Here is a 24,196-nt window from a genome sequence, read left to right on the forward strand (position 1 = left end):
TATATATATGGTTCCTTTAGGGAACTCTAACCAATACAGATACAGAAGATTGCAAAGCATTCAAGTTTTGAAGAGAACAGGAATTCTAGTTTGGAAATGTCAAATTTAAGATGGATATTTGTTTTTTGGAGAGAGGTTTCATAAAGGATAGTAGGTTAAATGGACCTGAAGTTCATGACTTGTCAAGGGATAAAACATGGGAACTTCAAAATATAGATCACTCTATTTAAATTCACAAAATTACATGTTTTCATTGCCTGAGGTAGATTTGGCTTGGCCGTGCAATGTAACACACAACCCTCGAGTCTTAGTGGCTCATACCTTCAATTTTTTCTTTCTTATTTCTACTGTGTGTTCTTATGGGCTGACTAGAGCTCTGATTCACCTTTTCTCACACCAGGACCTAAGCAGACAGAAGGAAAAAAGAGCTCTGGAGGAGTTTGCAACAGCAATTAAACACTCTGGTTCAGGAGTGACACATCCCACTCCCATTTGCAAACCACTGACCAGAACTAGCCTCATGCCCCAGTCAAGTAGAAGAGGCATCGGAAAGTACTCTGGGTCCTACTGTATGCATGGAAGGCAGAGGCAGGTACATTCAGATTACAAAGCAGTAATGTTTATCATAGTCACCAAGGTAGAAGACTTGTACATTCACTTGTACATTCAGAACTGGAGTGGGTGAGAAGGTGACCAGGGAAAAAGACTATTCAGTTTCTTGGAAATCAAGTGAAATTTTCATCAATTGTATCGAGAAGATTCAGTGAATAATTGGTAGAGGTGAGTAAAGTTGTCAAATCCCACAAAATAAAATGAGGCAGAAAAGAGAGAAAGAGGAGTCTGAGAGGTATGTTAAGAGGGTGTGTTCAATACTTTACACCAAATGGAAACACCTGGGACAAGTCATGAACGTAGGGGCCTAAGAACTCCAGCTTTCAAGGAACAAGCAAGGACTTGGGTTAAAGCCCAGCTGTCAACTCTTATCATATTGGCAAATCTCCTTGCCTCAGTTTTCCTGATCTGAAAATATGCCTACTGTAAAGATAAAATAACATACTTCCCAGTCTGGGTCATGTGGGACTCATTCATGTGGTAGCTTTTGTCACCATGAATTGCCACAGTCATCTTGGAAAATTGTGTGGCAATCTCTATAAGAGCTAAACAGACACATAGTGAATTATCTACTAATTAAAGCCTTACTCTGCTAGGCACTGGTTTATTGCTGTGACAAAAATACTTGGGACAACCAACTTGAAAACGAAGGAAGGTTTATTTGGCTCACAGTTTCTGAGGTTTCAGTCCATTGCCACTTGGCTATGTTTCATTGGGTCTGTGGAGGGCCAGTGTAACATGGTGGAAGCATATAGCAAAGGGGGCCTGTTCATTACCTGGCACCTGCAAAGCAAAGAGCGAGAGAAAGGGGTAGAGGGTTTTAAATTTCCCTCAAGGGCACATCTCCAGTGATCTCACTTCCTTACACTGGCCCCTCTCTTAAAGGTTCTGCCACCTCCCACTAATGCTGTGGGTTGAGGGCCAAGCCTTTAACATACAGGTCTTTGGGGGAATATTCAAAATCCAAACCATGATACTGATGTACATACCCAACAGACTGGTGAACATATATCCCTAAAAGGCATGTCCTCGGATATTATGGCAGCACAATTTATAATGAGCCCAAATAAGAAACAATTTGAATGCCAACAATAGAGTGGATAAATGAGTTGTGGTATAGTCATACAATGATACTATATGGCAATAAAAATGAATAATGTAAAACAACACCCCAGGTGAATCTCATAACATCACGTTGAATGAAAGAAGACAGACACTTTAAGTTCCACAGGATTCTGTTTACATAAAGACAAAAACAGGTAAAATCAAGCTCTGCTGATAGAAGTTAGGACAGCTGTTACCCTTGGGAGGGGAAGGATAAATTACTGAAAGGGGCGAATGGGTATGTTTATTTTGTAATAAGACATGCACTTATTACATACTCATTTTCACTGAAGAGATTTAAAAATTTTGAGGCAAAGGAAAGAATAAGATATAGTCTCCAGGTAAAGCAAAGCTGATTTACCTGGTTTGTGGAGACACATAATCCCACTTGCTTCCTCTGTTGAATTGGCTGGTTCCAGCAGTTGGAGTAAATATTTATGCAAATAGGACGCATATCATTTCAGTATGATTGGCAGTTTAATTAGGGGCATATCCTTTCACTGCCATTGTAATTAGGTTGGTGGAAAATCTAGAAATTCCAGATTGCTACATCTGCCTCTTGATTGCTAGATTAAAAAAAGTATTTATTGTGCTTTTGAACATGGTCTTGCATGAGGAGGGCTGCACTCTCACTGCAGCTAATCTTGCTATGTTAACAAGGAAATTGCAATGCTAAACAAGAAGGCAAAATGGGGGAAATTGCCCCTAAACTCCTTACCTTTTCCACTGAGTGTCAGTGGAGAAATCAGGGCTCCCAGAACATTAAAACCAGCCTTGAATTTGAAAGCATCAAGCAAAACAGCCGGCTAAAGTCCTTGCCAGTTTACAAGGCAATCTCCCTCTTTCTTGCCTTTCCCCTTCCTTTTATGTAGCCAGATTAGACTGACACTGAAATTCTGTTGCTAGGAGTGAACACAACCCAAATCCACTAGGGCATATCCAACAAGGGTGAGTACAGACTCAAGAAATATTGAGGGCCATCTGGTCATGTCGCTGTCTCTGAGCAGGACTGTTTGGGAGTCATTGCTCAGGAAGCTGAATCAGGTCATCCGAATGAGGCTGGCAGGATGATGACAGGGTTTGCATCCTTCCCTTGTCCTCCTTGACCCTTCTGGATTCAGCCTTTCATCTCAATGTGTTAATTTTTGTTTTGAATATTTAGGACTTAGGCAGTATCTTTTTTAAAGAATTGCTTTTTCTCTTAGTTATTTTTACTTAATTTAGTGGAGGCAATTAGAACTCCATTTTTCTTTCAGAGTAAAAGGAAGTTATTTGGATATAAGTCTATATGTTTTTGAAATTTCTATGGAATTTCAACTGAAATGTACACATTTCATAAATACATGTGTTTTAAGATATTAATCGTAATATATTACCTCTAATACAAAAGGTAAATTTGGTAAGCTTTATGTATTCAGTTAAATAATGTCTTGAAGAAGACATATAGATAAATTTATCCCTAATTCTTAGCTACTATGCATTCCATCTGAAACCTAGTTTGAATTTTGCCCCAAGCTGTCGGATACTACACTTGACGTTAGCCAAAAGGCCGAGAAGTGACTGTTCTAGGCTGTCAGAACTCTCCTTTCTAAATCACCCTCAGCACTGCCTTGCAGATGACTAAGGTAATCAGTCCCACTCATGAAACATTTACTGAGTGCTCACTATATGTCAGGCACTGTGCTTGGTACTAGAGGTAGGGAAATGATCAAGAAGCTGGCTATATCCTAAAGGGATTCCAATTTAGACAAAAGGACAGAGACATAACAGCAGAGTGTCAGGGGATACAAACATGTAGAAATTAGAAGTAGAGATGAAAAAAGGACTGACTTTAGAGGTGGGAGGATTCTAGAATAGGCTTCCTGAAAAGGGAGCATCTGAATTTGGTTTTGAAGGATAAGGAGGAGTTTCTCTAGTGGCTTCTAGACAGAAATAATGTAATGAGCAAAGGTACAAATACTTGAAACAGCTTCATTGAGCCTGGAAACTAGATGTAGGGCATTGATAAATAGGTAGAGGCAAAATACATCTTGGCAGAAATCTTGGGCCTTGTTCTGTAGATAAAGATTTCTAAGTAGTTAGCATGATGGATTCACTCTAGAGGAAAGACTAGGAGATGTCATGGTTCAAGACAGGAGAAATAATTAAGATGCTATCACATTCATTAATGATGATGAGAATTTGGACAAACAGGTTAGGATATTTGGAAATGAGAGGATAATTTGAGCAATATTTGAAGAATCAACAATACTTGGTGAAGTGATAGCCTTAGTTTAATTATCTGTACCCCAACTCACTCACAAGTTTCCCCATATATTGTTAGCGCCTCTATATCTGTGATTTCTAATCATATAGCAATACTACCCAGAACGTCAAAACTCCAAACCAATCTTCTCAAACCTAGAAGGTTTCTCAGGCATTTGCTAGAAGGCAAATAGCTCAACCTGGAATATTTCTTTCCATCTGCTTTTTGAGCTGTTAGCTGGGAGCTGCTAACTAAGGGTAGCATCACTTGAATATATTTTTTAATACTTTTTTTTAGAACATCTCAAGCTCATGAGCTGCCTTGCTTTATAAAAATCCATGTATACAACTAAACATATTAGAATATGATGTCTCAAAAACATGCTTTTCCAAAACAGGAAACTGTGTAATTAATGAAGAGATATGGATGAGTTTATTTTTTTAACTACAAGTAAAATACTTTTGAAAATCCATTTTAGGATTAGGAGTTAGGAATCTTTGGGTAGCAAAAGCTAGTAAAACAAACTCAAACTGAATTAGGCTCCTAAGGGAAATTATTAGGGTATGTAGCAGAGATAAGGGCATGACTTTCTTCAGGTGAACAAGGTCATCAGACACTCCTCTCTTTCCTTGGTCCTTTCCCAGGTTGTCTTCATCTTTCACTTCCACCTATTGGTCACAAGATGGTAACTAATAGTCTTATCTCTTTACACAAGCTCAGTTTAATTTCCAAGATCAAAAGAATCAGAAAGATTTGGTATTCTGGAGAAAGTAAAGGAGATTCCTACAGATAACATAAACTATGACTGGAGATGTACTTTCCCAAAAGAAATTCCGAGTACTGACAAGCAAGTAAAGCCAAGAATCAACTACCCTAATAACAAATTAAAAAATTCTAGAGGGAGCAGGCAACTCTATCTTTACTGAGTTTACTGGTCTATTGGTTTCTTAGCAGTCTGCTGGGCAGCTAGTTTGATGTTGGGAGCAGGATACTTTCTTACTACACATTTGCTAAATGAGTGAATGACAAACTGAACAAATGAATATAAGATTCTCCTCCTGTCAAAATTGCTACCTGATTTCCTGAAATCCTATGAGCCTGGCTTGTGCCCATCACTCAGGTATTCTCCAGCAACCTCATAGAACTATAGTTGTGTTTCATTGTAGCAGAAAATGCTCCCCACGCCAGTATACTTCAGTTTGTTAGTTGCCCAAGTAATAGTTCTTGTTCCAGATCCAGTCACTCCTGTTTGTTAGAAATGGCCGGTCACTGTGAGCCATAGCTGGTCACTCTGATGCACATTGTATGAACCAATTCCCAACTGACAAGCCATTCTGTCTCTGTACTTCCTGCTTGCTTACCGTATATAAGCCCTACACCACCAAAGATAAGAGCCTGATATTTTGGGAGTGATCTTGATCAGTGCCTATTGACATAAATAAATCTGCTTCCAAATCCTGGGTGTCATTTTGGTGTTTCTGCCTGCCTTTGATTCATAATTACATTAATGTCAATGATGGACCACATATACAATCACAGTTCCCTAAGATTACATCACCTAGTGATTTTGTAATAGCTGCCTTGGTTTGTATAAGTATACTTTGTGATACTTGCACAATAACAAAATCAAATGACACATTTCTCACAATGTATCTCTGTCACTGAGCAATGGGTGACTGCATCACATGGTGCTTCAGTTGTCTATTAATCATCTGTGTCATCTCCACTGACTAGAAACCCTGTGTGGGCAAGGATTGTATCATTCCTCTTTGAATATTAAAAATCCAGAACAGCTCTGGCACAAAGTCTGTCCTTGATAATTAGTTGTTGCACACATGCTTGCATGAATAAGCAATTAATAATCAAGAGATAACTCTCTGAGGTCTTCAGAAAACTACAGTTTCTATCTTATCACCTTCACTCAACCAATATAACATATAACAGTGATTAAGACTTGTTTGACTTTAAAGTCACTTGAAGGTCCTTAAAAAGAAAGTCCAAAGCCCAGAACATGCCACAGAGCTGTGAAATCACAACATTTGGAGGACCAGGCATCAGCATTTTTTTGAACTCCCCAGGTGAACCCAATGTACAGACAGGGTTGGAAAGCACTGGTTTATAGCTTTATTCAGAAGCAAAGAGAAATATAGAGAATATTGTAATTGCTCTTCTCTTGGGTATCATGGGTAAAGATAATGTAGTTCTTGAACCCTCTGGGACCAGTCAAGGCAGAGATTTGAAATAGGCTGTTTATGGTAATAGCCAACAAATTGGAGGCTGTTGCTTGGTTGCATGGGCCACTTCAAAGCTCAGGTGATGATAAATGCTGTGTCAAGGTTGGTGTCTGTCTAGCGCCAGTCAGCATTAAGGGGAGGTGGCTGACACCGACCCAAAGCTCATTTTAGGATTAGAGCTATCAATGGCTCTTGAGAAACCATACAGTCTATATTGGTGTGACCATTAAATCTTTACCATTCAAAGTGTATTAGATGGACTAGTACTGAAGGCTTCCATTAGAAGCTTTTTTGGAAATCCAGACTCTTAGGTCCCAATCTAGACCTACTGAATGGGAATTAGTACTACTAGAAGACCTCAGATATCACAAGTGGGCATTTTCAGGTGAGGAGTACTACCTTCAACTACCTTGATGGGGGAAAATACATTCTGATATTTTCCCTATTGTTCAGAAAAAGTCTGAACAACTTTTGGTTTTTTGCAAGACTTTGACTCCTCTATATCTCTGCTTAAAAATACCCAAAGTGCCTAAGTCCTACTGCTTGTAAAAAATAGACTCATCCTTAGGGCTTTCACAATAGTGACAATCCTTATGTTAATGTTTTGATGCTGAGAACTTGCATTTGGCTAAGGAAATTCTGAAATCTTAACTTCTAGATGTCCTCACACTTGGAACTGCAGGAAGTCTACACGTACCTAGGGATGAAGGGACCACAACATGAACATTCTGCTCCTTGTGTTTGTAGTATACAGTCCCCTGATCTAGCTGAGAAAAAAATATTCTAAATGAAAATGAATAAGCAAAAATCTGTTCTTGGACTATGAAACAACCAGGACCAGGGTGCAGACATGTGACTGGTTGGTTTGCAAAAAGAAGGAGTTTAAAATGTCAGCTACCAGAGATTGAAATTATTTATTCTTTTTTTTTTTACTTTATTATTTTTATTTTTATTGGTACATGTTTGCAGTACATGACAACATTTATTGTGAAGAGTTGGTCATTGTACATAATACATCTTAATTTATTTTTTATCCCCTAACCCTCCGTTCCCTCTCTGCTCCTTCCATCTGTTGATCCCCAGAATTGCAAAAGCTCTATCTTCATTTTTCCAATTCTTTTTTTAAAATCCCTTTTCCTCTGCTCTCTCTCCATCGCTTGTTCCTTTTCACACGTGAAAAAGATCTATTTCCTTACTTCTCATTATCTATCTTTTCTTTTGCTCTTTATTTATAATTTGGGTTTCTCATATGAGTGAAGCCATGTGATATTTAAGATTGAGTATCTGATTGATTTCACAACATTACAATCTCAAGATGCATACTTTTTTCCTACAATGATTCAGCTTCATCCTTCTTTATGGCAGAGGAGTAATCTGTTGTGTACACAAATACTACATTTTCCTTATCCATTCATCTGTTGGGGTATATAGGGTGTTTCCAAGATTTAGTTATTATGACTCATGCTGCTACAAACATGGGTATGCATGTATCACTGTGTTATGATGTCTTTAACTCTTTTGAGAAGATATCTAAAGGTAGAATAGCTGGGTCAAATAGAATTTCTAGCTTCAGTGTTTTTGAGGAATATCCATACTGATTTCAATGGCACTAGCTACATTCTCACCAATAAAGTAGAAGGGTTCTTTTTCCCCCTGCCAGTATTTGTTATTATTTGATTCTTATTCTTATTTATTCTTATTTGTTATTATTTGATTGTTATTATTGATTTCTTATGAGAACTGCCCATTAATTTCAGTTGCCCAATTTTTTGGGTGGGAAGCCTGACTTTTTGGAGTTCTTTACATATGCTACATGTTAGTGTTCTATATGAGTAATAGCTTGAAAGGTTTCTCCACCTCTGTGGGTTATTTCTTACTCTGATGGTTATTTTCTTCGCTGTGCAGAAGATTTTTAAGTTGATATAATCTAACGTGTTGGTTCTTCATACTATTTCTTGTGCCATTAGAGTTCTGTTCAGAAAGTCCTTGCCTACATCTTATGTCAAGAATTGTACCTATTTTATCTTACAGAAGATTAAGTGTTTTTGTTTTAATATTTAGATTTTCAATCAATTCAATTTTAGTTTAGTACATAGAGAGATATATGTCTAGACACAATTTTGTACATGTGAATAGCCAGTTTTCCCAGAAACATTTATTAAAGAGGCTACATTCTTGGGTTCTTTGTCAAAAATCTAATAGCTGGATGTACCTGAGGCTGTTTCTGTTTCCTTTATTCTGTTCCACTGATCCTAATGTCTGTTTTTGTGTCAGTACCATGTTGTTTTTATTAATGTCGTTTTGTAATGTAACTTAAAATCCAGAATTGTGATACCTCCTGATTTGCTTCTGTTACTCAGGATTGCTTTACTATTTTGAGTCTCTTTTGGTTCTACAGAAATATCTGTGAAGAATGTTATTGGTATTTTTAAATTTAAGAAATATTTGTAGAATACCCATGTTTTCTATGCAAAAAACTGCACTTACAGACTCTTTTTTGGATTTAGTTGTAAAGCTCAACATAAGTGCATGAGTCTGCTGGCATGCCATAGCAAGTATCACAGGCTGGTTGACTTAAACAACTGTTATGGTTTATGTCTGTGTGTCCCGGCAAAGCCTCATGCAGCCATGGGGCAGGCTATTAGAGTTTAATTATGGGTGTGAGAGCTGCACTCGCCCTGGGGTGGATAATTTGCATATGTCAGGGAGAGGAAAAGAGTACTTGAGGCCAGTCCTCCTCCGCCATTCTGCCCTGGTGTGTGGTTGCTGCTTTTTTGCCGTGTTCTGCCGCCATGAGCTGTAGCCCTCTGCCATGTGCCACTCTGCCTTGTAATCTGCCAAGTACGGACTGAAACCTCCACAAACTGTAAGCGAAATAAACCTTTCCTTCCTTAATTTTGGGTGTCAGATATTTTGTCCCAGCAATGAGAAAAAAAGTAACCAAGACAACAACAAAAGTTTATTTTCTCACAATTCTGTAAGTTAGAATTCCAAGATTAAGGTGTCAGGAAGTCTGGTTTCTTCTGAAGCTTCTCTCCTTGGTCTGCAGATGGCTGTCTTCTTGCCTTCATGTGGCATTTCTCTCATGCATGTGGGTGTATATGTTCCAATCTCCTCTTCTTTTAAGGGCAGTAGTCATACTGGGTTAGGCCCTAACTGTATGACTTCATTCACCTGTTCAAATATAGTTACATTTAGAGGCAGGGGGAGTTAGAACTTAAGAATTTTGCAGGCAAAGTTTAGCTCATAACAACCCTTAGTTTACCAAATTAGAGTTGTAGAGAGGAAGGAAGGGGATCTAAACAATTATTTGGCCCTGTCTTTCTGTTTTATTTTGGAGGAAGTGGAAACCATAAGAAATGAAGAGATTAATTTTATTTCAAAAGTTGTCAGTGATGGTGCTGGAACTTGAACCCAGGACTCCTTACAACTTTCCACTCCAGTAGAGCCCCTCCTACTGAAGAGTGTGCCATGAAACAGAGGCAAGAGTGGTTGGGTAACACATTCTAAGCTTAAATGCACTCACTAGGGATCTTGTCACATGCATATTCTGATTCAGTAGGTCTGAGGTGAGTGGGGCTAATGACTTTACATTTCTAGCAAGTTGCCTGATGCTGCTGCTGTTGCAGCCACAGCCATTCCTATGGCGATGGTCCTCAAAAACAGTATCACTTGGGATTATGTTGGAAATGCAAATTTGTTAGGACCTGCACAAACGTACTGAAACCCCAGCTCTGGAGGTAGGAAGTAGGAGTCAGTAATCTGTTTTAATAACTTTGCATGGTGATTCTAATGCAAGGTAAATTTTTCTATCCTAGAAAAATTTTCTTAACCTTTTTCTGCCTTACAAGTACCTGATGGAGTGAAACTGTAGAGCAATCAAATCAGAATCTGGTGGCTGGGTGTGTGTTTAGCAGGGATGATGAGGAGGCTGAAATGTCTATATTTTTCTAAAGTTAAGAAACAACATTGTTAAACGCTAGGTCTGAGGACCACTATTCTTATCCATCCTCTGAAAACACCCAAGTTGAAATCAGTCATTGCAAATTGTTCTATTTATAGCCAAGCGAGCATTTTGATTAACTGGGAGAAGTCCCTTTTCCCTCTCTCCCGCATCCCTTCTGACCTAAACCATCTTCTTCCAACTGGGTCATTCTGGACTTGAGATAACACCTGCCATTAGCAGAATGTCACTGAGCTGAATTTCATTATTCCTGACACGTTTGCTTGGCAAGTATGTTGTGTTGAGTGGCCCCCCTTTATGTTAAATTAGTTCTCATCCTCTTGAGCTATTAATAGCTTGTCCTTTGGTATTAGCTTTGTCCTTTACCATATTGGGAATCTGCTTATCACTTCCATGTGCATCTCAGGTCTATGGGTTTGCGACTGGGACAAATCATGCTTAGGTTAGCTCTCTTATACTCCACACATTTAGGACTCATCATAACAAAGAGACATCAGAAAGATGAAGATTAAAAAATCTGATAATATTCAGTATTGGTGAGGTTATAGGGAAACAGCTATGCTTATATACCCCCAGAACCTTAAACTGGCATAACGTATTTAAAGCACAATTTGGTAATTTTTAAAATATCACCTATTTGATTCAGCAATTTTATTTTGATAAGCGTGTCCTGCAGAATTACTCATACAATACACTAAGGTAAATAAAAGAATGTGTTTGGCTATATTGTTTACAAAGTCAATAAACTGGAAGCTGCTCTGGAATTTATTGTTAAAAGGGCAAATAAATGGATTGTTTGTTTGTGCGATGGAATGTAATGTAAGCACTGGAGGAAGCTGAAAGTTTAGATTTGGCACTTCAGAATGTATTCTTTCCAGCAAGGCCATCTCAGGGAAGTTGAGTTTTTATATGGCAGCTCAGGGATCCCAGAGAGATGGTTGTGTGAATACAGTAGATGCTTCATGGCCTTTTATGACAGCCTTGGAAGATACACCACGTAACCTCTGCACTAATCTATGGATTGAAACAGTCATAAGCCTACTCAGATTCAAAGTGAGAGATATAAACTCTGCCTTTCAAAGAGAGAAGTGTCAAGAATTTGTGGCCATGTTTTATAACCACTGCATCGTCTTCCCCTCTAGGGAGTAGGAGATGAAGGATGAAGATTTTGCTTTTCATTTTATATCCTTCTAATATTATTTATTTAAAATTCGGCTGCATTACTTTTGCAGTCATAAGAGAGTTTAAGAAAAGAAGAAAACAATGGGGGTGGGAGATTAGTGTAGAGATTTGCAAGTGGATTAAGAAATGAAGAAAGGTAGGTAGATATGGGGGTGAGAGTGGGGTGGTGGAGGAGACACATACGTATGGGGCTAGTGAACAGAGGATAGAAGATGGACTTTGTGCACATGCTGGGCACACTTAGAATAGCCTTCTGCCAAACACCCATGTTTTCTATTTGCCTTTGGAAATACTCATCCTTTAAGGAACAAGTCAGCTGTCTGAATATATGTCTGTCCTCTTCTAGAAACTGTCCTTCAAGAATGACATAGATTTTGCTAATTTTCTTTATTCTCATAGTACGTAATACCATTTTGCATAGTAAGTATGGATATTCTACAAATATTTCTTAAATTTAAAAATTTTTATATTTAACATATATAGTATTTACTATGTGATATTTAAAGCTGTTTAAGTAGTGGCTTATTTAAAACCCTGTCTCTTAAAAGTGCTACAAGGTGAGCATCTTATTACTTGTATTTTACAAGACACAAAATTGGTATGGAGAGAATTCAAGGAATAAGGTTACAGCTGAGTAAATGGTAGAACTTGGAGTCAACCCAAGTAATCTGGTCTTGTTCGCTTACTGTTCTTTTGTAAGACAGTATAGCGCACTGCTAGGTTTCCTCAGAGTGAAGGAGAATCTTTCATTATATTTTGTAAAATGTGCTAGAAAGCTAATAGAATTGAAATTCCATATACAAACGACTTTCTGGATGGACATTCAGTGAAAGCGAGGAATGACAGTTGATTGGACCAGTTGATTTGAGCCTTCATCATTCAACCTTCTCTGTTTTTTCATTGACCTCAGCTTAGACTAGACAATGCTTTCCAGAAGTGTACAAAATGCCCACACCAATGATCAATGACCTATAGTTCAACAGGGAGAACATTACACAAATATTTGAAGAAATCACTAAAGGAGAGGAACAAAACCTCAGAAAAGGCCATGAATATGGGTAAGAAATCATTTGAAAACATACCTTCCTGTGTAGACTGTAAAGTAAAGACTGTAAAGGATGAAAATTCCAAAATAATGAGATCACACATTTATTTCTAGCAAAACCCTATCCTCTTAGTGATTGCAGAACTGGTATTGTGTGACAAAAAGGAGCAAAAGTAATCAATTTCAACATTTTTTTGTTGTGGCCTGTATTAAAATAGAGCAGGGACTTCAGCCAAGCTACCGATTGACAAAATGCTACAAAGTTGGAAAGAAATAGGGAATCAGACAGTTTCATTGTGACTAATTTGGCTTCATTTGGAAAGAGGGAGTCTAATTTAGAGGTAGGTAGTGGTATGATGAAGTCCATAATGAAGGTGTTTTTATGATGTTTAGTTCCACTTTGCCACTGGTTTATACAGACAGACAATAAAAATATAGGAGTGTTGAATATTAGCCTCTTGCTTGCTTATTGCTCTCTATCATCTAAACAACTTGGTGCTAATTTCTAACATTCAACATTTATGGACTTCCAGGAACTCATAAATGTCACATCAGGCTGCCTCTTGGTGAATTTTTAATCACGGGGGAGAATTTCAGCTACAAATAGACAGAGAATCAAGAGGCCCAATATTGATCGGTCAAAGTGGCGCTTATGAACTTGAGGTTGAAGCCATTTGGATAAAAGGATGCTGGGCTTTCTGTGGCTCCAGGGACATCTTTTTCCATCAAGTCCAGGTGTGTATCAGACATTCCTTCAGAGTTAGTGAGCAGCAACAGCAGCAGCAGCAAATAGCATGAGGTCTACTGCATGCCTATATTAATAGCTATAAATATGAACCAGCCAACACCTCTGGCTGAAGGCAGATGTCACCTTGGTTAGAAGTCGTCTGGAAGTTACACTCCAATCCCAAAGCACATGATACCATTCCTCCCTGCTTAGGGAAGTATATCTCCTTGGAGGACATGAGCTGGGTCCAGGCTCTCCAATCATTCTGTGCTGCTTGGGGTCTAGCTCCTGAGTCTGAGGCCTTGAATTCTCCTCTTGAAGTTACAGCGCGCTGCTTGTTATGTCAGGGATCACTCAACCCGGTGAATGATGTCTCTCACTAATGCCAAGCCATGAATCATTGGTCTGTGGTACTGTAAAATTAACATGCGCTGCTATAAATAACTCATCTGTAATGGGCTGTCATTGATGGCTTTTTGGAAAGGTTTGACTCAGGAGTAAGGGTTTTAATGACTGTAATTGAAATTAGATGAAAAGCATCAGTATTGGGCTTTTTTTCTGACCCATGCGAGGACAAATTCCATCATATGTCAAAACAATTATGCTGTGTCAAATCTGAGGGACAGGATGCCAAGGTACCTCTCCTCTAGCACCTTCAACTGCTGTCTCCTGAGATATCACCCAGTGAGTGACAGGGCACATGTTGGTCGCCTCTCAGTGCTGTTCTTCACAAAGTACTTTGCCATCACGGAGACTGGCACTGCTAGGAAAGGAACCCCACCCCACCTTGCAGGTTGGAGCTATTCGCAGCAGGAAGAGCCATTATTATTAATAACAAGGACTGTCCTTTGTACTGCAGAATATGGTTTCTAAAGCTCTTTCACTTCCATTATCTCATTTGATCCTCAACAAGGCCCCAGGAGGTAGGTCAGACACTATTGCTATAATCATCCTCAGAGAGATGAAGGGATGGAGACCCTAGCTAAGTGACTCGCCCAAGGTCACACAGCTAGTGAATGATAAAGCAGGAACTGGAAACCTTTGATCCAAAGCACGTCTACACCTCTGTGCCTCCTAACAGTGGTCGGTGATCAGTGTCAAGTATCTTTTTTCTCCTGCCTGGCCAGGGTGCTTCTGGTGTCTATGAAACACTCCATCTGAAGTCTGCCTGTGAGACCCAGACTCTTTATCATTATTGGGAAAATCAAGATAGCTGAAGAAGAATGTAAATGTGATATATTTTTCACCCACTGGCACTGATTCTAAACAGACTTTTCCAGGACAATTTGAGCAGGGAGTGGACCCTCTAAGCAAGTTGGGGAAAGGGCGTTTGAAGCAGGCGAAAGGGTACTTCAGTCGTTTCTTGTCATTTTGCTTTGGGGTGATGGAGAGCTTTGAGTGTTTCATTTCAAGCCATGCTGAGCATTAGGCAGGGGTCAGATGCTCACAAGCAAAAACCTCAGGATTAAGGCTCAGGGCTCTCGAGAACATTCCTTCTCCAAAGCCTGGCCACTTCTTGGTTCCTTAAACTGAGAGGCCGCTTCTGCCTGCCTGTGTCCAAGGAAGAATAGGTTCTGAAGTCACTGCCAGGCCCTCTGCCCTGTGGTGGCTGCTGTGGGCCTTGCTCTCAGGAGACAGAAAACCTCAGAAACAGAAGATAGCATATGCTTCAGCCATTATCGTCCAAACCTCCGGGCCCCAGACAATTAGGTGGAGGAGCTGAGCCTGCGTATGTGCCTCCAGCCTTAATATCTCCCCAACTGAGCCTGCGCCACGCCAGTGGAGGTTTGCAAATGAACACGCAGCATACCTTTGTTCATACAGCATGTCACCATTTCCCACCTGGAGACAGCTCTGTAATCCTCCTGTGCAAAAATAACAAGCCCCACATAGGATTGCGTACATGGTCTAATTACACGTAACAAAACATCTTCTCTCAGGAGAGCAGGAGTGTTTGGTAGTAAATTAAGAGATGCAAAAACCACTGTGAGCCATGCTGATTAATCCAGCTCTCTAGCAATGGGGAAGGATCCTTGAGAAATGGGTTTGCAGTTTGATGATAATTATATGCCCACTATGGGGGCTTTTCATGTGCACTGGCTTTTGTGTCAAGGGGAAGGGAGTGTGACTGGATAGGATACTGCAGAGCTGAGGTTTTGACAAACTGGAATTGCTCTAAAAACCCCCTAATATTTAGTAAGTGGGTAGAACACTGTGGAGCCCACCTGTATCAGCTCCCAATGTTATGCACTCCAGTCTCAGATGAGATGAGTCTATGCACATTGGAACCTTTATCCAGCTTTGCTTGTAAGATTTGTGGATTTATTTGATTTTTCTTACCCTTTCAGCACCAGGCTCACAGAGCCACTCTGGGCTTTGGTCTATGGGGATCTTATTGATTAAAGGGCAAACAGACTAAATGCTTTAGAAAAATAGAGAAAAACATGCTTACAATTAATCACAACTACAGATTGGGCTGGGGGTGGGGGAGGGGATACATGGATGTGTACATGCATAGCATTTTATGATAAATGCACAGTACCTAAGCTTGCAAATAAGCTCTGTGTTTGAATTTCTTGGTTTTCTCACTACTTAGCAGATACCTGATTTTCCGAACCTCAGTTTTTAAATCTGCAATGTAGGATCTGTAAGTTTTGCTTCCCTTTGTATCTTGGAGATTGTTGTGGAGATCAAGTGGAAGAAGTGAAAAAATGTCTTCCAAAGTGGAAAGCATTGTATGAATGTCACTTTTTCTGGTATTAGCAACGGTGTGTAGCACATAGGAAGTGGCTAGCAAATATGCTAGTTGAAGGACTGATAGATTTTACGTGGTGAAAATGGAGTCACCTGAAACATTAGGAAAATTAAACAGATTTTTCCACAGATCATGGACCTTTAATAAAATTTTTAAATGGGGGGTGGTTGTAGAGCCATGCTAGTCAAGGAAGAGGCATATTCCTCATGGGAGAGATGAAAAGATTTGAGGGGGAGCAGCACATGACCTTGCCTAGAATCTAAGTAGAATAGAAGTTGAAACAAACTGGGGAAAGGAAGAAGAAAAGATGGATTTCCAAGGCTGAGAGGTCAGAGTTTAGGTGCTGGAATGAAGGTTTCCCTTTAGCACATAGTTAATTGCCGGGGCATCTATGCAAAGATGGACATCTGTGCAAAGAGGGGTATCCATCCAAAGAGAGGCATTCGTGCAAGCATGGATGCTTATGTAAAGATGGGTATCAGAGCAAAGATATGTATGCATGCAATGATGTGAATACACACAAGGCAAGGCAAGAGGTGTGCAGGTTGCAGCTGGTAAACAGAATAGAATTTAGACATGTCAAGCTTATGGAATTTCAAATTCTAGTGGCTTCAAAATTTTTTGTGCTGATGGCAGTTGGGAGTTAGTGGAAATGGAATGAGGTGGAAATAGATAGGTTGATGATGAATGGGGGGGTCTCTGTCATTTTCTTATAAACTGCCTACTGGGAGGTCTCAGCCCAATCGAACATTCTAGGATCTCAAGAAAAAGAGCAATTCAAGGACCTCAGTCTGAAAGTAGTAAAATCCCCTGGGAACCAGAACCAGCCTGTGCATTTGCCGGAGGAGCTGCACCCCCAATCCCTACCTTTAACATGTGCATTTCTCCAGGGTGCAATCTGCGAAGATGAGTGAGAGAAAAAACCATTTCCAGCACAAAGGAGGGAATTTCTGTGAGAAGGGAGCTCTGTTTTGAATGTTTTAATACACAGAAATCAACACCCATCTACTTCCCTATTCAAAAGCCTTCTCTTCAGAATAGCGTAACAATACTTCCTTCTCTGCATTTTCCTTGCATGCTGCCACAAACTGCTGTTGTGAAGCAAATCCTTCTGTTGCCATCTTTTATTTTTACCTCACCCACTTTGTAAATCTTTCTTTCTCTAGCAGATTAGAGTGTTGTTAAAACCACTATGTGACTAAGACATGGGCCCTTCTGAGTCAACAGATCTGCCCTCCATGTACCTTTGAGTCATAGCTGTTAACGGTTGATGATGCAATCGTTTTTCTTTTTTTTTTTTGTCCTTTTAGTAGTAAGGTTTATGAAATATTTGCAAGTATTTGGGGATGGGAGATTTTCCATGATACATGAACCACCTTTACTTATCATGAGAAGCTCCCTGTCAAAAGAGTTCAGGAATATAATGGGACATGTTAATTTCTTGGCAGGGGACACCCTTTGTTACTGCTATCAATCATTTTGTGGGGGGAAGCATCCGTCCTCTTGGTATGCCTCTAAGATTTCATGCAGCCATTTGCAAGAGGTGAACACCTGTTCCCTGCATGTTCACCTCATGGTACAGGGGTTACCTCTACTTGCTAGCTGAAATCTTTGAGACAAGTTAGTTTACTGAACCTCAATCTGTCATCTATAAGATGGAACAAAATTATGGAACCCAGAGGACCCGTGGATGATAAATTGTGATACTGAGGGCAGGCTTGCATTCAACAGTCTTTCAAAAGGTCTGAATTCACCTTCCTTCTCTTCCATTTGAATTCTGCTTCTCTCTTTTCCTCCCTTCTTTCCTTGGTATCTGCACAGATGCATCTGTGGGTAGGTACCTAAGAGAGTGACAATAGTAATTGTTCTAGAGGCTGTAATCTGATACAGGAGGATTTTACTTTTCACTGTTCAACTCTTCATACTAAAGCTTTTGTCATTGGCATGCATGTATCACTTTAAAATATTAAGCAAAACATGTACTGTATATTTAGAAATCCTTAGTTCCTTTTTCAGTGTCTTCCCTTCTTTTGGGTGTTTATCAATATTGAATTGAACAGATAGAAAAAAAGTTTTGTGTATTGGTTTCTGTTTTGACATGCCTAACATTGAGTGTGGACTTGTGCAGTATAGAAGATCTCCAATTTCAGGAAGCTCTGGGAAATGAATGAAAGTTGTTTATTAAAGGGTTGGACAACTGGGCAGACATTTGGGAAAATACAAAAAAGGATCCATGTCTCACACCATATCCCAAAATAGACTCCAAATGGATCAAAGGTTGAAATGCAAAAAATGAAACCATACAAGTACTAGAAGAAAATATGGATTAATTACAATACAATCTGTGTCTAGAGAAAGGGTCTCTATTCATGAATCAAAATCAAGATTCAATCAGAGACAAGACTGATAAATTTGACTGTACTTAAAACCAACATTTTTACATGGAAAGAAAGTCACAAAATCAAAGGACAAGTAATAAACTTGAAGAAAATATATGCAATAGAGAGGAGAGATAAAAAGCTATATCTTCCTACTATATAAAATATTTTTAAAAACAATAAATTAAAGTCTAAAAACCTGAAAGAAATATGAGGAAAAGAGACATAGTTCACATAAATATACATGGAAATGTTCCTTAAACATAGAAAATGTACTCAAAAGTGCTCATAGTAAGAGAAATGTAAAATAGGACTACCCCAAAGATACTGTTTTTGATCAATCAGTAGACAGTTCAAAAGGTTGACAACACACAGCTTTAACGAGACTATACAGAAACAGGTATTCTGATAAATCACTGGTGGGAAGGTAGAACGATTAGCCTTGGCATAAGAGAATGTGGCATATGTAGCAAGCTTATGAACTTACCCTCGATCTTGTGATTCTTCTTGTTGACATTTACCCTGAGATACATTTCTACAGAGATAAATCACTTGTGATAAGGTTATTTATTGAGATGGTATTTATTTTAACAGAACATTAGAATCTATTGGTTCCATGATGTAATGGTGTTCTACAGTGAATATGTTCAATAATTTTGGGTATATTCACACAACAGTACAACAAGGTAAAAAAATGACTGCATGCTTCCACAATATGATTGTGTGTGTGTGTGTGTGTGTGTGTGTGTGTGCGTATGTGGTGTGTGTTTGAGACAAGGTCTGTCTATGTCCTTCAGGCTGTCTTTGAACTCATTATGTATGTAGCCCAGTCTGGCCTCAAAATCAAAGCAACCTGCATGTCTCAGCCTCCCAAGTGATAGGATTACAGGCGTATATGCCATCATGCCCAGCCTCAGAATATGCTCTTAAGAGAAAAAAGCATGGTGTGAAAGAATGTTACCTTTTGTATAAGAAAAAAACAGATAAAAAGAAGCACATGTTTATTTGCTTATTTTTGCAAAAAGAAGGGCAGGAAGCATGAATCAGAATCTAATGAAAATGGTTGCCCATGGGGGGTGTGTGATAGGAGGGAAAGGATAGGGGTGACACTGAGATGTCTCTGAGTACACGTTTAATATAATTTAGGCTTTTAAATCACATAAATGTTTCATGTATGTTACAATGAAATTAAATCAAATCAGTAAAGGGGGAATGCAAAGCAAATCTTAAAACTGAATACAAAGTAGAACAAAGGAAGCCAACCACATATCAAATTGACAACAAAGCCATATGAAAAATACATAACTAACTCAGAAACTTTTGAACACTGCGTTCTCATTGTACATCTTTCATGAGTGATAGTCTTAAAGGAAGAAAGCCTATAAAGATGGCTTGAGGTTACATAAGTTTGTCATTGGTATGGTATTGGCACAGTAACTCTAAAACTATTTTGAAATACTATAGGACTGAGGACATGAATTACATATGTTTATGGTGTTGGGAACCAGGGGAAAGTGTAGGCAAATATGAGTTGGGAACATGAGGGAGAATCTATTGGGCTAGATTTGAATTACAGGACTCAGCCTAAATTCAAGTTTATTCAGTAGAAGGGCCTAGAAGCAACAAACTCCAGTAGCATTCATTCTTCCAACACTCAAGTCTTAGTCTGTAAACAGTCTTTCCCAGTGGAGAAACCAAGGTTCCTTGGAGAAATGACTAATTACAGCCCTGGAACCTGGAGTATCTTGTACCAGAAGGCAAAAAATAGCTCAAAATTGATGATGGTTTGTTAAATGGAATCATGAGCTGGCTTGAGGGGGTTCCTGCTGACCAACTTTAAGACAATGTGAACATCAAAAAGAGTAATGATGGTGACTGACTGTAACACAATGTAATAAAAGAGTCCAAAGTGAAATTAAAATATTAAAAATTGTTAAAAGCTGTGAAGTCCAAGTAAAAGTCCTTATCTTTATCACACTGTGGCAATGTCAATTTCCTGATTTTGAAAATGTACATATAAGGTATTGTCATAGGGGAAGCTAGGTTTTGGGAACACCAGACCCCTGTACTATTTCAAAAAGTTAACATAAGAGGGTGTATATGTATGGAAGGCAGGAAGCTTATATATACATGGGATAAGTACTATTATTAGAAAACTCTCCACTTGCAGTGGGCAATGTCATAACTGATTCAGGCAAAGATCACCAATGGATGATAAACCACTGGAGGAAGGCTATTAGAGAATGGATGTTCACACTATCTCAGCACATGGCCTATAAAGGGTAAGGGAGAATTTAAGGCAAAGAAATCTGGCCACCATGACCCTAACAATATAACAGAAGAAAACGACTGCTTCTTTAGTCCTAGGTCCTGGACCTCCTATGCCCTGTAGGGCTATTTACCAACAGTGAAAGAAATGGAAGCTTCCTAATGGGCTGGGATGGAAAATGTGCAACACAAATGAGGTAGTGCTTGTACCAAGAATATCTAATCTGCAACCAATAATGAGGGAACAAACACACCCATTCAGATTTTAGGACTCTACCAAAACATTAACCTGAACTCTGGAACCATTAGCCAATAAAAAAAAGCAAGAGACTGTCCTGGATTAAAAAGTTAAAGGGAATGGCTGTGACCTATAATAGATCATTATTGATTGGCTCTTGGATCAAAATATGCTGTAAAGAATGTTATTAAGACAATTAGGAAACTTTATATATGTTATACAATATTGTGAGCAAAAGTATGAGAGAAAAGAGAGTTTGTGTTCTTAAACAAAAACTTTAACAATCAAAAGAAAAGAAGGATATATGAGCTTTCATCATATTATATTTTTGGCTTTCTGTGGATTTGAAAACTTTCAAAATAAAAACTTGGCTTTGATTCATTCATAATTTCTCTCTTTATCCTGTATCCAATTTGGAATTCCTCCTTTTAGAGCTCAACTCTTTCCCCATATCTCAGCATAATATAACAAGTGTCCTGAAGCCTAATGGCCCAGTGTGGCTAGGACCTCCAAAAATCTGCAGAGAGAACTTGCCAGTCCCTGCCACCCTTGGGCTATAGTGTGGCATCAGTAGAGACCTGGTGGCAGCTGCATAGCTCATCACTAAACCTAACAAATTGTCTGGGGAGTAGCAAGTCCCAGTGGCCCAAGGGTTGCTAAGAATTCTGCTTACAGTGTGAAAGTTTGAGACTCAAAACTGAGGCCATGTGGTAGATTTATGCCCAACAGCAGAAGCTACTTTGGTATTATGCACAAAATGTGGGCTTCAAATGAAGTTGAAGATTTCCAGAAGAAAGGTTCACATTAGTCATTTTGGATGGATCCTTCATTACTGTGGAATTGTGCAATAATGAGCCACAGTGGTCTAACCAGAAAAAAAGCGAACAATAAAGAAATACATCCACTCATTGAACCAAGACATGCTGGTTGCTTGGTTTGTGCTGTGGACTGGGGGTGCAAAGATAAAAAAGACATGGCCCGTCCCAATAAAGGCTACATTGTATATTTGGGGAATGTAGACTACAGATTGTTGCCACACAATGATTGATATATGTGTGATAACAATTTTTATACTGTAGAACTGAGGTGTAGCGCATCTAACCTACATTAGGAAAGGGTTATATGAAAGACAACTTCTTGGAGAGGATAAGCCATTTCTTTTTTCATTTGTAAACAGTTTTCCTTTGTCCTCAAAGTTGAAAAATAAATCAGAAACTAGGATACACAAAAGGGGAAGGGCCCAGAACAGAAAGTTTTCTGAGTTTTATTAGGCTACTTTTATTTCTCTAAAGGAGTAAAAATAACTATCTCATTCTTGTTTGCTTAGCACTTTCTTGATTTTAGCACTGAAAGTCCTGAATCCCAGAAAACCCTTAGTCTTGGACAAACAGGGACAGTTTGATCATCTGACTGGTACCCCAGTCACATTAGTTTTGGAGAATCTTATGCAAAGAGGAAGTCAGGTGATGAGCTAGCCCTGGGAGTTCCGAGGTGCATGCAGAGAAGAGAAAAGAAGAAAAAGCCAACACCATTTTTCCATTTTCCATGCACATCAGACCCGGAAAACACAGCTCAGGGGCTGTGGTTTCCCACCACTCTTCCTTATCGCTATTCCTCCTTCCTTCTTCTCCATCAGTATCTTCAAATCTCTGCCACTTTCTAGACCCAGCTGGAATGAGATTTTCTCCTTGAATATATTCCCCAACTTTTCTAGCTGAAGTCATCTTCCTGCAGTGGAATGAAGTAGTACTTATTGTCTCTGTACTCAGATGGTACATGGTCATTAAGAAGTACAATTAGAGGGGGCTGGGGATTTAGCTCAGCGGCAAAAGCGCCTGCCTGGCAAGCGCAAGGTCGTGAGTTCGGTTCCTGGTACCGGAGAAAAACCAAAAAAAAAAAAAAAAAAAGTACAATTAGAATTATTATAGAATTGGAAAAGGCCTCAAATAATGCAAAGGGAATTTCAAAGTTTATTCTTTCTGTCTTTCTCTCTCCTCTTTCTCTCTGTCTCTCTTTCTCTTTGTCTCTCTCTCTTTCTTTCTTTTTGTCTTTGAATTGATCATAGCTAGGTGCCAAGCATGTGCTAGGCACTGGGTAAGCTGGTCTTGTCCTTAAGGAGCTTCTCATCCGCCAGGTGTGATGCCAGGTACACAAGCACATGTAACCATTTGCAACATCTGCCACAACAGAGGCTTAGTGCTGTTTAGCGGATGTCACAAGAGCATCTGCTCATTTCTTGTGAGTAGTGGATACTTGCTATGTGCTAAAGGGTTACAAAGCCCTTTAAGAGGTTGCACTCAGTTTATGGTCAAAGGCAGATCCAAAGCACGCTTTTTATAAGTGGTTTAAAAATGTGAACCCAAGATGTGGTGCTTAAGCTTAATTGTGTCAACTTGATTTGTGCAGACCCTCCCAGGACTTAATAAAGCACACCTCTGGGTGTGTCTGGGTGGGTCATGTTTACTATACCTGGTCCTGTGTCTCTTCCTCTCTGGCAGTGTTGCCTTGCTCTGCTTCCCAGCTGCCATGAACTAAATAGCTTTGTTCTGCCACACTCTTCTACCAAGATGTTTCTGTCTTGGAGCCAGCTAACCATGGACAGCACCCCTTGAACCCATGAGTCAAATTAAAACTCTCCTTCTTTAAGTTGTGGTTGTTGAGTGTTGTGTCTCAGTGATAGCAAAGTGACTAAAACACAAGATCTCTGAGGATGCCCATGAGGAATGACAAGGAAGCCTGGAGGTTACGTCAGGCCTTAGAGGCCATGGCGCCTGGCCGACTAGCTGAGATTCTGCGAAAAAGAATGATATCGAGGAAGACAGAAGGGGATGACACATTGGATGTAAATTCAGCAGAGAAAATCAGTAGGGGTTAGTGATTGATTGTAGGTATAGAAACAATAATTTTTTTTCTGGGACTTCCTGGAAGTGTGGTACAGCATACTGCACATTTAACATGTATCCATTGATTGTGTTAGGTGGAACATTAGACATGACCTCAAATTTTCTACATTAATTATCCAAGGGATCTCCTAACCTGGGTTTTCTGAGTATATTTCTATAACAAGCTCAGAGATAAAAGGTTAGACAAATAACACCTCCCCAAACTGAGACGTATTACTTAAATGCTGTATGTGCAAGAAGGGAACAAATTTTAGAAAATAGTGCTGTAGACCTTTCTTGGGAGGTACTTACTGTTTGAGGGAAAGTAGAAGGGTCCAGTTGGAAATAGTCTTTTCTTCATTCTTTGGGCCTACTATTTTTTTTATCTGTAAGTCCCATCTTCATTCCTGTAATAATGAAGTAATATCAAGTTGAAAGATGTGCCCTACCTTCCCATCCCTTCTATCCAACACATGTGCACACCCACCCACCCACCCACCCACACACACACACACACAGATTTATAGAGTGTTTTATCCTTTGTGTTGGACTCTTCTGCACT

The sequence above is a fragment of the Chinchilla lanigera genome, unplaced genomic scaffold (assembly GCF_000276665.1).
Source record: "Chinchilla lanigera isolate Chin_1 unplaced genomic scaffold, ChiLan1.0 scaffold00011, whole genome shotgun sequence".
NCBI classification, from domain to species: Eukaryota; Metazoa; Chordata; class Mammalia; order Rodentia; family Chinchillidae; genus Chinchilla; species Chinchilla lanigera.